The sequence below is a fragment of the Pelodiscus sinensis genome, chromosome 1 (assembly GCF_049634645.1).
Source record: "Pelodiscus sinensis isolate JC-2024 chromosome 1, ASM4963464v1, whole genome shotgun sequence".
Classification (NCBI taxonomy): Eukaryota; Metazoa; Chordata; order Testudines; family Trionychidae; genus Pelodiscus; species Pelodiscus sinensis.
In genome coordinates, this window is record NC_134711.1 from 123,057,011 (window position 1) to 123,075,875 (window position 18,865).

Here is an 18,865-nt window from a genome sequence, read left to right on the forward strand (position 1 = left end):
AATGTTGAACACATGCTGAGTACCCTGAAGCCAATTCTGTAGCCTTGAACAAAATGCAGGAAAATAGTTGTTTAATTGCTGATGCTGTTGTAATTTGGAAGGGACTGAGATTTTAAAAAGATAAATATGCAATGTCAAAGTTAAATTACAAGCATTAAAAAAACTAATAAGATTAGCACTATCTCCAGCTCATTTTCTTGTAAATATTCTCAATACTTGGTACCAAGGTCAAACCTTAACTGCTGAAAAAAGAGGAGTTGGCTATGACATGGGCATCCAGCAATCATCCCTCCATAATGCCAATTATAATAAACTTCAGAGCTAAGGGAGAACTATTCAAAATTATATGTTTGCTGATGATGTTTTAAAGAAAGTCACACCAGTGAAATGGTGGAAGTCACTTAAGCACTTGTATTCAGAGACTGTTGAAGTGATAATCTCACTTTTAACAGCAGTAGCTTCTTCTGCCAGTGCATATTGTTTTTTAGGACCTGAAAAAGCAAGAAAGCTTATTTTTCTTTTCCAGATTATGAACAAACAGGAAAATGAAGCTGAAGACAACTGAATTAGCTGCAAAAGCCAATATTTTCAAGTTTCCCATGCTGACCTGGCTGACATAGTCGATTTAATTTTTGTGGGTTTTTTTAATCTTTTAACCATTTTAGTTAAAAACAACTTTAACAAAACCAAACCTGATTTTAAAAAACTTGAATGTTTAATTAAATTTTAAAAAATCACGTGCTTGTGTTGTTAAAATATTATGTTTGCTGTTGAAGAAAAAGAATCCAGAATACATAATGTTGTTATTTTAGTTAAATAAAACAATTTAAATGTCTGTCAGACAATGTTCTCTTCCTAATACAGGATGTCAAGAAAATCCTGCAAATATAAACGATTAACCTGCTGAAAAGAAGATATTTCATCTCCCAGTGTCTTCATAAATATCTGCTTCAATTATTTTTGGTAAACAGTGTAATCAAACAATTATTCATTTTCTGATATAGCTGTAAAACTAATCTGAAAAGTTTTCAAAATAAATCACTGTTTTAAAATGTATAGTGAGTACCTTCTAAATATGAAACCTACATCTATGTCTGAGTTGTGAAGAATATGTATTAAGGTTATGACAACCAACAAGAATGCACTTTTATGTAGAAAAACATGATTAAATCGAGTCTTCCTGACTATTGATTTAAATCAATTTGATTTAAATCAAACCCACCCTGCCACTGTATGTTCTATTGAGACTGTGCTTTAGCTACTCTGTAGGCTTTTAGGTCTGCTACTATGATCAGCACAAACATTTTCGTTTCCATGCTTATTAGTACAACCATTAAGTTGTAAAGATTTTAACATGTATAATATGCAGAGAGGCTTCAGGTTTTACTTAGTTTTGGTAATGCTTTCATGGAACCATCTCAAACTAGGCTTGTTATTCATTGTGATATTTGGCTCCATTAATAAAAACTATGAGGCTGAACTTACATTCATTGCAGGACAAAACTGTTAACTTTGATAGGAGTTTTAGGTGCGAGTAAAACACAGGATCAGGTCCCAGGTGTATAATTATTATTGGGCATAATTATCTTCTGAATCCAGAATTATGCTAGCATAATGAATAGTGAGTATATGAAGTCAATAGTTACAAAGGTGCAAGAAAAAAAATGTAGGCCCATTCTCTGACAAAGTTAACAACCATTTACTTTTCAAAGCCCTTTGCTATAGTGCATCAATAAAAAACACATTTAATTCCAGGGCAATTGGTTTTCTTATATTTTAGGAAAATAATTTAATATTTTAGCTGTAGTGACACTGCCTTTTTATATTATCTTCAAACTATTTCAAACTGAGTTCAATACTGCAGCAAAAATGCTGTGTTCCTACAATACATTATAGTACCGCTAATCTTTTTTTAAAAGTACATACTCATCTCTAAGATCTACTCCTGCTTCCTGTCGCAAATAAGACACCTAAAGCTATTTTTTAAAAATGTTTTTGTCTGTTATATGTTCAATATTGGCGACAACAGTTTTACAGAATGGATTTTTAATGTGGTAGTGACAGGGGAACAGATTGCTATGGCAACAGCAAAGATGAAAATTCTTAACCTGAATGGATATTCACTGAAGTAATTGCAGGTTTTTTACCCATTCTGCATTCATTTTACAACCTGAATACAGCATTCAACCTTGAGCTTGCTTTATATAAATGACAAGTACTAAATGCAACCTTTGAGTTCATTTGACTTAAAATTTGCTACACCTGACTTCAATGATCACCCATTGTTTCTAAGCTTGCTACTACACTCTGTTACCATACACATTTGAATAGCAATTATTTTTTCATATGCTCGAACAGCAAAAACAACATATTTAAGTACTCTATGTGGCATACACACAAATATCTTTAATTTTCCTTCTAGCAAACATAAAGATATTTACTGTATATTTAATATGTGGACTGTAGTTTGACTGGGACTTCACAGAAATTTAAGAAACTCTGGCCCAATTTTTCTAGAAGCCTAGCCGTAATTCCTATTTCCCCCTTTTTGTTTTATCTCATATCAGTATTTTGGTAGGTCTTGCTCTTTCAAAAATTTAATTCAGTGTTCAACATATCTTTATATTTGTTTTGATACACGTGTTTACTCAGAGGCATAATAATTTCTGTTGCATCATAGGCACTGGAACAGGGGGGTCCCACCACACTCCCTGGCTTAATGTAATAATAACAACCCACATACATTCTTTCCACCTTCAGCACCCCCTCTTTAGATAAATTGTTCCAGTACCACCACCCTATTGCATTATTCTGTAGTCTGAAAATTTAAAAGAAAATAAAGGAAAAGCTCTTGGGATTTCATGGGTCACATAAAAGAGATACAGATGGGAACAAAATGTGTCAAAAAAGTCCCCTAACATGCAAAAGGGGGCAATATTGGTTCTCTTGAATGCTTACACTTCTCTAGACACTATAGACATCCAACCATTATACCAACTCTGTGGAGTCAGGGCTCTTGAAGCTATGGGAGGAGATATGTAGCTCTTAGTTCCTGGTGGTAGTGAGATCAGCAATAATTCCTTACCTTCACCTACCTTCTCAGACATGGAATGTGAAATTTAGGGCACAGGCTAAATGCAATGGGAGGGTGGAGGAGTGTTAGGCAATGGCAGCAAAACTCAGAAGGGTGGAAATCAAGAGAAGAGCATGAAGGTCTTAGACCCTCATGAGGCATTACTGGCATCTATAAAGCTGTCTTCTGCCTTCCTCCTGGATCCTCAGGATTTGCAAACCACATTAGGCAGAAATTCACAGAACTCTCCTCAGCTTTAGCCTTCCCTAAGCTTTTCCCTAAGAATGTAGCATGTGGGGCCAAAATTATATAAAGCATTCTGGCAAAGGAGAGATGCTGAGAAAGGCTCATATGCTTCCTGAGCTTCAAAGTTACAAAAGATGCATTTTATTCCAGGAGAACATGATTACACCACATCTGTACTAAACCACTGCACCCCTTTGGCCTATTAAAATGTAGCTGTCCATCTTTAGTCCTTCTTTAAGGGGTGGGACTAATGCTATTAAAGAGAAGGAGCCAACTCTTTGCTCAGAGGTATAACTCAGGACCCCAGCTACTAAAGGAAGTCACATTTGGCTATACTGAAACACATTAGACTGCACATATTTGGTCTGCAATTTGAAGAGTTGCACAGAAATCAAACTAAATTATCTTAAGTCTTCACTTCCTGAGCAAATGAATGCAGTCTCACTGAGTTCCATGTACAACTCGCAGCAGCTGTGATCACACCTTGCTCAGCTGATTCCTAAGAGAATTGCTGTTTAACTACTAAACTGTTCCAGTTCTTTTTTTTTTAAATGAATAATGGCATCAGATTTTGAAGCAACTATTTTGAAAGAGGAAACACACATATATAGTAGGTATAGTGGACCTGATTTTGCCCAATAATCCATCTCTAGAACAGACTTACCCCTATATAGAAAGCACACAGCATCCCTGCATTCCTCTCCCTCCTGGCTGGTGCACGATAGGGATGTGAAGGACTAGATGACTAGTCAAATATCCAATAAGCAAATGCTTATCTGATAGTCGATAGGATAGTCATCTAGTTGCTCCCCCCCCTTGCTGCCTCATAGGAATGGGGACATGGACTTCAGACCCTCTGCCCTCCCTAAACAGTACCCTTGCCCCCTGAATTGCCCCACACATCCCTAATTTTCCTGCACTCCCATACACCCCAGTCCCTTTGCCCTGAGTAGGGATGTGGGGGTATGTCTACACTACAATGTTAGTTCGAACTAACGGACGTTAGTTCGAACTAACATTCATAGCCGCTACACTAGCGCTCCGCTAGTTTGAATTTGAATCGAACTAGCAGAGCGCTTAGTTCGAACTAGGAAAACCTCATTTTATGAGGATTAAGCCTAGTTCGAACTTACTAGTTCGAATTAAGGGGTGTGTAGCCCCTTAATTCGAACTAGTGGGAGGCTAGCCCTCCCCAGGTTTCCCTGGTGGCCACTCTGGCCAACACCAGGGAAACTCGTATGCCCCCCTCCCGGCCCCGGACCCCTTAAAGGGGCACGGGCTGGCTACGGTGCCCGTGCCAGGTGCAAGCCTGGCAGCACCCAGCCAGCAGACCCTGCACCTGGCACGGCACAGAGCCACCCACCCGATGTCCCCCAGCCCACCCCCTCTTCCCGGGACCAGGCTGGCAGCTCCCGGGAGCTTGCCCGGGACCGCAAGAGGCACGCACCTTCCTGGGCTAGTGAGGACATCGTGGACCTCGTCCACAATCTCCGCACTAGGCACAGGAAAGTGGCCGTCTAGGGCAGGAGAGCTGCCAGCCTGGCCACCCAGGAGCAGGTGTGCATGAAAATCAAGGGGGTCCACTGAGACCCCCGACCCTGAGCCCTGAGCTTACAATGGCCGTCCTGGGTCAGACCAAAGGTCCATCTAGCCCAGTAGCCTGTCTGCCGACAGTGGCCAACCCTAGGAACCCTGGAGGGGATGGACCGAAGACAGTGACCAAGCCATTTGTCTCGTGCCATCCCTCTCCAGCCTTCCACAAACTTTGGGCAGGGACACCACTCCTACCCCCTGGCTAATAGCACTCCATGGACCCAACCTCCATGACTTGATCTCACTTCCCTTTAAACTCTGTTCTAGTTGTAGCCTTCTCAGCCTCCTGCAGCAAGGAGTTCCACAGGTTAACTATTTGCTTTGTGAAGAAGAACAACTTTCTCTTACTAGTTTCAAGCCTGCTACCCATTCCTTTCCTTTGGTGTCCTCTAGTCCTTCTGTATGGGAACTCATGAAGAACTTTTCTGAATGCACCCTCTCCACCCAGCCCCTGCTTTTGGAGACCTCTATCCTGTCCCCGCTCCATCTCCTCTTTTCTAAGCTGAACAGTCCCAGTCTCTGTAGCCTCTCTTCATCTGGGACGTGTTCCCAACCCCTGATCATGTTAGTTGCCTTCCCCTCTCCCAGCCTTTCTCTTCCCCTCTCCCACCTCCTTTTCCCAGTCTCCCCCAGTTTAGTTCAATAAAGACAGAGTCAATGTTGGAAGACACGTTATCTTTATTTTGTACATCAATAAGAAGGGGGGCTAGGGAAGGGTAAGTGGAAGGAGGTGAGGGAGGAATGGGGTACGAGCCCCCGATGGGGAGGACTGGGCTGGCTCTGCGGGCTTCTGGGGGTGGAAGCTCTCCTGCAGCCCCCCCAATTGCCCCCTCTCCCCAGATGGCAGCCTGCAGCAAGTGCAGCTGGGCTGATGGCCGAGTGGTGTGATGTGCCCACTGTTGGTACTCCGGGCAATCCAAGCCAGGACTGCTTTGCAAGCGGGGCACTCCTTAGAACTTTCTGTCCGGGGTGGGGGTTGGGACCCTTTAAGCGCAGCCCTCGGCTAGCCTGAGACAGCATGTCCACGCTCTAAGTCCTCCTCTGATGCCCTGCCGGCACTGCTTCCGGCCATCCTTAAGCCCTGTTCAGGGTCCACTCAATGTGGACTTGCTAGTTCGAATTAGCAAAACGCTAATTCGAACTAGTTTTTAGTTCTAGACGCGTTAGTTCGAATTAGCTTAGTTCGAATTAACTAATTCGAACTAAGTTAGTTCGAATTAGCGCTGTAGTGTAGACATACCCTGAGGGACTAGTCAACTAATCACTTCCCCTCTCCTTGCTGCCTCCAGATAGAGGCAGCAAGGGTGGGGAGAAGAAAAGGGGGTACTTCAAAAGCAGCAATGCCACATGGAGCCCAGGATCAGCTGGGGACTCCACAGCTGACCCCAGGCTCTGTGCAGTACTGTCACGTTGAAATGCCGCAGGGAGCTCAGCATCTTCACAGCATTTCAAAACAGCAGTGCCACGTGAAGCCCGGGGTCAGCAAGTCCCTACTGCTGAACAGACAACTTCAAAGGCAGAGCCACCCTATCAACTAATCAAATAGTCAATACCCAGTACTTAACATGCTTATCCCTTAGCCCCTCCTCATACCCCTCAATCCTGACTCCTGCACCCTGAACACTCTAACCCTAACTTCTGTAGCCCCACATCACCACTCCCTGCCCTGAGCCCCCCACACTCACACATACCCCAACATCCTGCCCTGAAACCCTCCCCCCCCACACACACTGCTCCTTACACTTTCTTTCAAGGTATTGACATATCACATATCCTAAACCTCCTGCCCTGATGGCCCCAGGAGGTACTACAACTGTACCTGTAAGAAATTTAAGTTACTTTCCCCCCTGGAATGCATAGCCCTTTCCAAATAATGTAATCTACACATACCTCAATGTGAGACAGGGTCAAAATACAGCTATAATTAGATTGCTAAATCTTACTAAATAGAGTGTTTTGTCTAATAATAATGATAAGTAATCGTATACTCCAATTTGAAAATTTATACCATCCAGCAGTCAGGATGGAAAGGCATAAAAGTGGCTTAAAGTTACATGTGCACCTCCATGCTTTGGATTTTCATTAGATATTTCCCAACCCTGTTGGAGATTGGTGACAAACACAGGAACTTTGGGATGGAGCAATGGGAAATAGCCTGAACTATATGCTATGCATGCAGATGTGAAAAACATGAAAATTACCAAAGTTTAGGAAACACAGAAATCAAGTTTCCCAAAGCAAAGTTAACTTGGTAAAGCAACGTATTCTCTATGCTTCAAAGTAAAATATAGTCTTTACCAAGTGTTCAGTAATAAACTACTCAGCTAACAACAACATAAAGCAACAGGAAGGACTGCTTTTGTACCAGTTGGCTGAATAACATTACTGTTGAATTCTTAACTTTTGTATTTACAATCTCTGATTGTCCAACAACACTAACGTAATATAACTGAGTGTACTTTCTTTTTTTTAAAATGAAATTAATTACTGCAGAGCTAGTTATCTTGAAAAGATTACAAGTTCTGCAGTATTTAACTCCAGACCTACTTAACTGAATGAGAGCTCAGTAAAAATGGGGCTCCATGATTGTAGAGGTTTGTACAGGGAACAAGCATGCATCAGCACAAAATAAAATTCATTTCAGTGATATAAGCACATAAAAATGGGAATACTGGAATCTCGGTTTCCCACACAGGGACAAAACAAAGAAATCCTCTAATAAAGAAAAAAAAGTAAGTCTCTCCTACTTCCTAAGCTATTGCATGTATTTTAGACAATTAGCAGAACAACCCAAACAAAACATAAAATCTACTGCAGACTCCTCTATGTCAGCTCCCAGATCCAGCATTTAACTGCAACAGTTATAATAAGAGAAACATTAAAAGTCCAAAATGCAGCAGCATCACTTCTCTCTGCGACTTGGGCAAGGTCAGCTTTAATGATTCCTAGTTGGCAGGTTAAGTAGGCCCACCTGCCAAAACAAACTCATTTGTTTAACTCCTGCTGGTTCTAGATAAAACCCTACTACAGTAAAGGCAGCTGTATTAGGATATCCTCCCAGGAACTAGCAGTGGGGCATTCTCAGCACAGAAGGATTCCTTCCCTGAATGCTAAAGGGCTAATGAATCCTGTCAAGTGGGGATACAAGGAAAACCATTTTGCAACCTTAATTATAGCAGTTGCTACTCAGTCACCACTGTAGCAAATAATTTTGGTCACATTTTATATTAAAGGCTTGTATTTATAAATAGTTTATAAAGGCTTAATAAATAATGAATGTTTCAATAAATCGTTAATCAACTAGTAGAATCTAATAGGTCAACAAGTGGCTTAGAACTCTATTGGCATGCTTACAGTGAACCCTCGTTTATCCAAACCCGACCGCGATAGCTGAAAATCCGCGAAGTAGGGACACCATATTTACGTATTTATTTACAGTGAGCCCTCGCTACTTCGCGGTTCGACCATCGCAGATTCACGTATATACATACGTAATGAAAAAAGTCCGCGAAGTCGTGAATCCGCGATGGTCGAACCGCGAAGTAGCGAGGGCTCACTGTATATCCTCCTCTACCACATATTAATGTCTGTATCATGCTTATAACATTATAAGCATTTATTACTACATAGTAACTTCTAAAGTATTTATAAATGTATACCTAATATAAAATGCAATTATAATTTGTGCGTTTCTGGTGGTCCAATTTCAAAATCAACACAAAGATCTCATCACACGTCCCTCAATCAAGATAAATTTTCATTCATTTCAAAGGAAAGTTTTCCTTGCGTAATGAGGCCTGGGTTAGACTTTGCAGTTGCTCTGGGTTTTACATAAAATCTAGTTTTATTCCACACTAGCCACCTCCAGATCCCCAGGACTGACTCCCCCAACCCCCGGTGCTGGCACAGCTGCGCTCACAGCCAGCCCTCTCCTGCCTTGCACAGGAGCTGACCTGCTGCACCCAGCTCAGCGTGTGCCCCTCCCTCCAGCTGCTCTTCACCGGCAAGCTGGAGGACCTGGCCATGGTGAAGGTTAGACAACATGTGTCAAATGCAAGATCAGTGGTACCCCCATGTGCCATGCCCACCATCACCTGGACTCGTTTTAGTAGCTGTCCCTCACTCCTCTGCCCCCTTTGACTTCCCACTCCCGACCCATGCCACTTCCTGCAGCTTCCCGTGGCTGCAAACGGAGAAACGGAGCCAACAGGAGCCACAGAACTCCATGGTCTGTGCCAGTAAATAAACAAACTGGTGCAGCCAGTTAACAGGTTTCTCAAAGTAGTTTCGCTTTATGGTCAAGGGACATATCATCCCTTTGACTTTTACTCAGAAAAATGGATGACAGGGCATGGTTCAGGATTTTCAATTAATTCCACCTGTAAAACTGAAAATTCTGTATATTTTAATTTCTTGCAATTTAAGTAAAAACAAACATTTGAAAATGAGAAGATAAGATTGAGAAAATATTTTAAATTTTTTTTTGTAATGTAACATTTTCTAATTACAGATACAGCCAAGTTAACCTGTTTACAGTCAGATGGAAAGTGAAAGCAAAAGAATTAGTGATTTGATTACATAGTCCATGACCAAATTCTACTATAAAGAACATTGGTGTAAATGTAGAATAACTCTTTGTCAACAGAGTTATGCCAGATGTACACACGGCAAGTAGTGGGATTTGTCCTATCATGTGTAGGTAGTGAAAAAAAATATTCACATGGAATTCATTAATGTAAATTGTAAAAGAAAACAGCAAATTAAAAACAGGATGATTCAAATCTACGTAATAATTTGTCAAGTCAGAAATCATTCTTGGACTCGGGCCAGATCATCCAGGATTTGATCTTCTCTCTCTCAAGCCTCGAGAACAAAGCATAAACATTTTGAACCATTATATCACCTACTTTGTCTTTAAAGCCCACATTTACAATGCAGATAAAGCAAAACAGTAGAGCTTCCCATCTGTTCCTGGTTATTTTTGTGGGTAGTTTTTTAAACCATACCAACAAATGTAGTTTCTGACTTCCTGCCAATGGCTAGCATAAAAAATTAAAAATTATGCAGTGTGATGGAACACAGATTATTTAAACTTTTGACATTGCTTGTATTTTGAAAAGAGGGTTCCAAGAGTCAGTAAATGCAATAATGATACATTATGAATTAGACTCTGTTAGGTCAGAGTAGTGGGATTCTACTCGGGCAATCTCTAATTGATTACAGCCCACGGTCTTCTAAAACCTTGCCCTCCAGTATCCCTGCCAAACTTCTACAGTCTGTTCATCTCTATTATGTTAGAATAGCTGTCTTTTTAAATGCTTCTTTCCTTTTTGACTAATGAATGTATTGATTCTTTAACGAGAAATGCAGATCACATTAGATTAAGTGGGTTTTTTAAACAAAATTAAAAAACAGTATTGAGTGCAGGTAAAGAGAATTTAAATCACCACTGTCACATTTCATAAAATTTTAGAAAATAAAACAGTAAACTTTAGAAAATAAATGTTACCTGAATTTTATCAACTATTATGTACTCTTTGGCATCAACTTTTCAATCACTGCTAGCTCAGGGATTGTGCATTTAAAAAGAAAGCTGTCTCAGTATAGCCAATCTCCTCTTGCTGCTTGATTCAATAAGCAATGCAACAATCTCTGTGGATGCAAATTTTCATGATGATACAGACGCTGGGTCATGGATTTATTTAATAAAGCTAAACACAATAAACAGGCTAAGTAAAAAGAAGCTGCAGAAAAAGTTGTTTAATAAGAATCTTGCTGAGAAACAGAATTGTTATCACTAATTTAATGTCTTTTACAAAATACATTGGTATGTTTGAGTGTCTTAAGGTCTATGAATCCTAAGATAAAGGAGGATTCAAAATTTGAATACAGACCTAGATTCTTGCCTTCAAAAACAACATTTGACCAAAGAATGAAAAGGACCATTTTATTATGTATGAACTTCAAGGACACAGGCCCAGACCTTTAGGCTGTGTCTAAACTACATCCCTTTTTCGATAAAGGGATGTAGATTAGGCCCGTCGATATTGCAAATGAAGCCGGGACCAGCCCCCTTCACAAAACCCCACTGCCCTTTAAACTTAGTAAGAGCCACGTGGCTTCTTAGATTTAAAGACTAGAGCCAGCACTCTGCATAAAGGGCAGAGCGGCAGCTAGACTGGGAATCAACTGATTCTCAGCTCCAGCTCCTGCTGTGCTGCTGCTCTGTGTTTTAAACCTAGTAAGAGCCACGCAGGTCTTCTTAGATTTAAAAGACAGAGCTGTGCTTGAAATCAGCTGATCCCGTTTTGCGTAGAGAGCTGGCTCTGCCCTTTAAATGTTAGAAGCCGCATGTATCTTACTCAATTTAAAAGGCAGAGCCAGTGCTCTGTACAAACGCTTGGAGTGACAGGTGGGTGTGGCTAAAGGGGGTTGGAGATGTGACTAATATGTCCCTATTTTTGGTTCAGAAAATATGGCCGCCGTAGATATGGTTCTTCTGGAGCCCCAAGTGAGCCCCCACTGGTTTCCCCGCATCAGGGAGCCAGCACTGGCGCTACAGCCTTACAACCCCTACAACACTGGAATGCAAGAACATGCTTCCTGAGAGGGGGAGCAGCTGGAAAAAAACCCGAGCTTCCATGCCGGAACCCGCATATGGGGAACAAAATGGCTCAGTGCGCCGCTCTATTCCTTCCCCTGGTGTGCGGGGAAACCAGGAACCAAAAATGGCTCCGTGCATGCTGCCATTTTCTTTCCCTGGAAAACACTTCCTGCATTCTTCCCCTGTGAATCCTGCCTGGCAAATGAGATCAGCAGAAGACTGCATTACACGCGGTTCAAAAGCAAGTAAGTGCCCCCCCGAGCTTCATGCCCAGACCCCGCACTGCCCCTCACTCATCCCCCCCAGCCAGACAGCCTGCCCCCAGCCCACTCCTGCCAACCTCCCGCCAGCCAGACACCATATTCCAAGCCTGCTCCCTGCACCTTATCTCCCAACAAGATCTCACCCCCTCACCCCCTCCTATATCCAACCTCCTCCCCCAGACCTGTACCCCCCATACCTATCCAAGTCACTGACAGCCCTGTCCTGCACACTTAACTCCTTATTTTTGGCTCCACCCAAAGCCTAGGGGTACCCACAAAATCCTCTAACCCTGGAACCCCAGAAAAGTAAATCTAGCCTGAGGTCTTGAACCTCAGTCTTCCCTGTTCCTCCCCCTCCCCCCCCCACCATGGGGCTGGAGCACCAGGGGAGTGAGGTGTTTCAGTTGGGGGCCACATCAAGTGAGGGTCAGAGTTTTTCGGAGGGGTGGGTTTTTTTGGCTTCTCACTTACGTGGTTCCCAAGTGATTTTTCTGTGCGTCAGTGGCCCCAACTCAAAAAAGGTTCCCCACTTCTGCCATAAATAAAGACAATGTTCAAACCTTTTGGGCTCGTCTACACTGGCCCCTTTTCCGGAAGGGGCATGTAAATTTCATGAGTCGTAGTAGGGAAATGCGCGGGGGATTTAAATATCCCCCGCGGCATTTAAATAAAAATGTCCGCCGCTTTTTTCCGGCTTTTAAAAAAGCCGGAAAAGAGCGTCTACACTGGCCCCGATCCTCCAGAAAAAGCGCCCTTTTCCGGAGGCTCTTATTCCTACTTCAAAGAAGTAGGAATAAGAGCCTCCGGAAAAGGGCGCTTTTTTCGGAGGATCGGGGCCAGTGTAGACGCTCTTTTCCGGCTTTTTTAAAAGCCGGAAAAAAGCGGCGGACATTTTTATTTAAATGCCGCGGGGGATATTTAAATCCCCCGCGCATTTCCCTACTACGACTCATGAAATTTACATGCCCCTTCCGGAAAAGGGGCCAGTGTAGACGTAGCCTTTGTGTTGGACATAACATTTTACTTGATTTTAAAATGAAGCTGGCGAACAAGCCTCCAATTGGGGCCTGTCAGTCCCCGTAATACACGAGGTTCGAAGGGATGCCAGAAAGGATGAGACCACAACTAGGGGTTTCAAAAAGCACAAACTGATTTTATTTTGATGGCGCCAGACAATCATCAGAACAAAAATTAAACAGATTGCTAGACAACACAAAACAATTCCCTGAGGCTTTTCTAAATCACAATAATTCCCAATAACTGCCCAGGGGTTAGGAACAGTTGAATTAACACTGGTATTGTCCATAGGGCTGATTATTTACACAACTTTATACAAGGAAACAGTAAAAAACCTAAACCACAACTATTTATAAACTAACTTAGTAACTTTTTAGCCACTGTCACTTGGCAAGCAATAAGGACAACTAAAAAATCAATTAGGATAGGGATGATGGTGGGGGGGGGGGGGGGTGTTATACCAGTTCTGGAGACAGCAGGAACACAAGTACCGGTCACACGCTCATAAACTGTCTCCACTCGGGTCGACCAACTCGGAGTACGCTCAGTAAGACTCAAGAGCGGGGGGTGCAAGGCGTCTGGGTGATCAGGCCAGGTGTTCACTCAATGCGAATCCCCAGTGAGAGAGGGGCTGCCTGCCTGTTTTATTGCCTGTGAACTTATCACCCCATAGGTTGGTTTTTGCTGCAGTGGGTGGAGTAGCAGGCCTGAGCACCAGTCAGCCCACTGGCTGATCTGTTACTGCAATGGGTGGAGCGAGCAGGGGAAGATTATTAATTTACATGCCCTTATATGGAAAACACTCCACCTCACAGACAGAGCCCCCTATACCAGCCTCAGAGGTATTACAGGCTATGGCTCCCTGCGACGGGCAGCCATTTCTGATGTTCTGTCTCGGACAGGGCCCAGCCCCCCCTTTGGTCGCAGCATCATAACACTCCTGCACCCTCCCACACATACCAATCCTGAGCCCATCATACACCTGAACCCCCTGCCCTGAGCCCCTCATACCTCCACATCCCTAGAGTCCTGCACCTCCACATCCCCAGTATCATGCCATAACACTCCTGCACCCTCCACACACCCCAACCTTGTGCCCTGAGTTCATCATACACCCAAATCCCCTGCCCTGAGCACCTCATACAACCCAACCCAGACTCCTGCATGCCCACATCCCGAGCTCCTTGCCATAAGATTGACAGAAGACAGTCTTTAGGTATGCATGAAGCTGGATTTGACCAGTTATGATGTAAACTTCAAAGAAATGTGCAAAATGATGCAGCAGCAAAAATCCCATTAAATAAAGTCTGTGAGTACAGTGTTTCAGTTATGCTATTATTAATCATGATGTCAATTATGAATAATATTAAGTTGTATATTTCAGTCTTGCAAATGGGCATTCTTATACGGCTCTTTGTTGACCACTTGTTGTGAATTTTGATGTAGTTTGGCTCTTTGGTTTGAAAAAGTTGCTGACCTCTGCTATAAAGGAAAGTCAATAATTTTTTCAAGTGCTCGTTTATTTTAGGTTGATCTTGTCATTCATCTATGTTTAATTAGTTTCAACAACAACATATAAACAATCCCCAAAATAATAATCAAGTGTTTGATTCTCCACTTGCCAGAAATAAATGGCTCCCATTGGTGTCAATGGCATTTACTCCTTTCTGTTGGGTGAAACAATTGGGTCCCAAATCTTCCCTTTAGGCAAGATTTTCTCATAAATGGCTCTAAATCAGAATAACGTAAGAGACAAAGGCTGCAGCACAGCAAAGCCCTTAAGCATTCCTTTAATTTTATGCACATGATTAATCACAGTGAAATCAGCAGAACCACTCACATACTTAAAGTTAAACACGTGATTAAGTGCTTTGCTGGATCACAGCCTATCTTCCTGATCCCACTCCAACTAAGTTAGTGCTAAAACTCTCACTGATTTCAATGAGAAATTCCGCAGTCCTTCTTCAAGCATAATTTCCATTGACATCAATGGGACCTAGGAGTTATGCTCAATTAAGAACTGTACAATATGGCTTCATTTACTGAATACTGAAGCCTGTTTGAAAGGAGTTTAAGAAGAATTTGTATTTGCCTTAAATTGCAAGATACTTCACCCATATTTAAAGGGGGAATTTCAATTTTCTTAAATAATAATTAAAGCATGGTGAATTCACCTCCATCCAAAAGAGCCAGTGTAAGCCTTCACATGTTCAGGGCTTGAGTGCGATTTAAATAGTACATAAGCCAGGGGTGGACAAAAGGGACTCGGTGGACCAGATCTGGCCTGTCAACTGAGTTTATCCAGCCTGCAGACACCCTGCCTCTCCCTCTTCCCCAGGCCAATCAGGGCCTGGGGATGGGGGAGCGTGCAAAATCTCCTCCCCCACCAGCGGCACATGGCGCTTAGAGTCAACCACCAGGGTTGACTCTAAGCCCCATGTGCCCCTTGCATGGCGGGGGCAGGGAGAGAAGGACTTTGCACGCTCTCCCCACCCCCAGGCCAATCAGAACCTGGGGATGGGGGAGTGTGTGAAGTCTCCTCCCCCGCCAGCGGCACACAGTGCTTAGAGTCAACATCCAGGATTGACACTAAGCACTGGGCACCCAAGGAGCAGAGGCAAGGTGGGAGGAGACTTTGCACACTTCTCCCTGCCCTTAGGCCCTGATTGGGTCAGAGAAGAAATACAGGAATCAGCTCTACCTTCCCACAACACTGCACTGTGGGATGCTTAACCACATTGCTCTGCTTTTATCTGTCAACAGGGTGCTAGTAATGTGTGACCATGAAATGTCTATTATGGGAGACAGAACAACTGGTTTGGTTGGTTTTATTTTTGGTCCCTCTTGCATGTCGATAGCACTTTTGTGGCCCAACCTTCCCGTGTAGATATACTTGCTTACCAACACTGTCTTTTGTTTTTGCTTACCAACACTCTTTCCTTTTCAGACACAAATGAAACACATTTGACTAGGTCATTACTTTGTTTAAAGGATGGAAGAATTAGGGTGGTTAGATTTTATATCAGTTGAGTCTCTACAGCTCACATTTGCCAGCAAAGCAGAAATCTTACATCACAAAACACACTGAAAATAAGTCATATGTAATCCCTCTTCCTCAAGAAATATCTTATAGAGAATAAATAGAAATAAATAAATTGAAAAATATATTATTAAACAGCAAGTAAGCAATGAAAATAATCCTTATACAGACACCAATACAATCCTAGTGGATGAATATATTCAATGGGTTAGATCTTCAGGTGATGTAAACTGTAGAACTCTGCTATAATCAATGGAATTTTGGTGATTTTCATTAAATGGGGATCCAGCTCCAGTATGCACGGGCCTACGTGTGTGTGTTCACTCACAAGCTCTGTATCTGTATAGACATATATTTTCTCTCTCACACACATTTTAATTGGTTATTATGTAGCAATTTAAATTGAGTTTATAAAATGGCTATGATATAAAGAAAAAATAACTAAACTAACATCAATAAGTGCTAATAAATATTAATATAACATCACCACCACTTTTATTGCAATGTGAAACCAGTTTATTATACACAGATGAAATCAAATTGCTGCCTTTATTACTGTCAGGAATGACTTCTAAGATATTTCCATAAACTACTTGAGTATTCATCAGCACTGTGTATTTACAACATACAGTCTCTCTCTCTCTCTCTCTCTCTCTCTCTCTGTGCTATTTTTATATAAAATAATTTAAGAGCAGTATTTTCTGGCATAGTTTTCAAATTAATTTAAATAGATACTCAGATATACACTTAGAGCTTAGTACTTTACAACCATACCCATTTCCAAGGCTTTAAATAGCAAAGCCATTCTAAGAGCCACAGGAAATTTTATCATGTTTGTGTTTTCAATATGAACATTGGCATCCGGAAAGTTGATGAATAAGGAGTCTGCAGTCCAATAATATATGCCTGGAGTCAAGCATTCAAGTTCACATGAATCATTTAACTGCCCCACAACCTCCAATGATAATAAAAAATCCACCTTTTGACAATAAAGAGAAGTAAGACAGTTGGCTGTATTCCAAAGCCTTTCATTTCCTAAAGTGGTGCCTTTATTAAAGTAATAGTGCATGTAGGATAAGTGGATGTTTTTATGTATCCTGTAATTTAGAAAACCTAAGAGATTATTTTTTCCCTGATCATCTTGCATTATTACAAACTGCACTTCAACCAACAGCCACACAGTTCTCAAATATTCTAGCTATCTTCTTCTACTCTTTCACCGCCGTTTTAAACAGAACTAACTTGAAAATTCTGAGATTTTTAAGAATGCTTGTCTAGTAATTTACAGGAGGAATAGACAGCTTCCAATTACAATGAAACAGCTATAGTTTATTACCATTTTAGAGCGTTTTTTAGTTTTCAAAAGTAAATCAAAGTCCATTGTGAGGGTTATCAAAACAATAACGAGCTATAAAAAAGCATTTGAGCAAAGGACTGTTAACTTTGTTTATGTGGGTGATCTTTTATATATAAATAATCAATACCATACAACTTCCCAGAAAGAACACACCTAAGAGAATTTGCCTATTTTTCCCTACATTTTATTACTCAAGGGCTACGTCTACACTGGCCCCTAAAAACGGAAAAGCGATGCAAATCAGGTAAGTCAGGATAGGGAAATCCGCGGGGGATTTAAATATCCCCCGCAGATTTAAATAAACATGTCCGCCGCTTATTTTCCGGCTTGGGGAAAAGCCGGAAAAAAAGCGTCAAGTCTGGCGCGATCCTCCGGAATAAAGCCCTTTTCTGGAGGAGCTCTTATTCCTACCTGAGGATCTCTTATTCCTACCAGTCTAGATGCTTTTTTTCCGGCTTTTCCCCAAGCCGGAAAAAAAGCGGCGGACATGTTTATTTAAATCCGCGGGGGATATTTAAATCCCCCGCGGATTTCCCTATCCTGACTTACCTGATTTGCATCGCTTTTCCGTTTTTAGGGGCCAGTGTAGACGTAGCCAAGTTGTTTGTAAATTAAAACTACTCTCTCTGGTTACAACCTGAGTCCAATCCTGCATGCCCTGTGCACTAAAAGTCCCACTGACTTCACTGGAAATTGTGGCTGTGTACAGAATCCAGCATTGGGCTTAATCAGTCTTTATTCAGTCCTTGTCAACAATGAGAGTTTTATTTTAATAAAGACTGTAGAATGTGGTCCTCCAAGGGCTATGCAAATGCATCACTGACCTCACAAATGCAGGCAGGGAAAAGTATAAGCCCATACACCACAGAGATATTGACAAGGTAGAACATTTACAAAGAGGAAGCAAAAGTGATTATTATGAATCTGACATCTGAATGTCCTATCAATAGCATTGCTAATTGGTTTAATTAACTTGAAAGATATAATTTCATGTTACATAGTAAAAATACATATTTTAAAGTGTCATTTAATTATACAGCATCCTGTCCTCAAGTCCATATATGTAAATTTTAAATAAATTGATTGACCTCTCCAAATTAATCTACATTTATGCTGGTGTGAATATAGGCAGAATCAGACATAAGTACTCTATAATCCATAACCTTAAATCACCATGCTCTTTTCAGCTTTTTGCTAAGACAGTGGGGAAGGAACTGGAATTATGGAGTTATGGAATTTTAACCTGGTTCAACAGTGTTTAAGATCAAAATCACAATAAATGTTGTTCTTTTGTATTTCTTTTGTTGAGTAATTTTCCCCACACCCTTCTTCTATTTACTGTAATGCTACTCAAACACACAATGGGAACACATTTGCCTTAAAGTTATCAAGGTGAATGCTGACATAAGAGATTGAAGATGTAATCCTGAATCTTTCCATTCTAGGACAATGACTGGACTCCAATCCCATTCTAACCAGCCTTCCTTCCACTGAATGCCTGCTGGGTTAACACTATGAAACTATTTCAGTGCCAAAGTCTTGTTCCTAATGGACCACAGTATCCATATAATAACTAGCACCCTGCTGGCAGCCTCAGCAGATGTACTCAGCATAGTTTAGTAGGCTGATTTTCATAGAGATGCCATAAAATCACACCTAAAAAAGGTGTATG

The 18,865-nt window shown here is 41.7% G+C and overlaps 1 protein-coding gene and 1 long non-coding RNA gene across 7 annotated transcripts in view; one reads left to right on the top strand and one right to left on the bottom strand.

Annotated features, from left to right (window-relative positions):
- The window catches only part of LOC142818640 (uncharacterized), a 55,490-nt gene extending 54,067 nt beyond the window's left edge, over positions 1-1,423 (top strand). The window contains exon 3 of the long non-coding RNA XR_012896211.1: positions 527-1,423. This is a non-coding gene — a long non-coding RNA (uncharacterized LOC142818640). The remainder of the gene's footprint in view (positions 1-526) is intronic.
- PHF21B (PHD finger protein 21B) overlaps positions 1-18,865 on the bottom strand; it is a 231,064-nt gene that overhangs the window by 68,956 nt on the left and 143,243 nt on the right. The window lies entirely within an intron of this gene.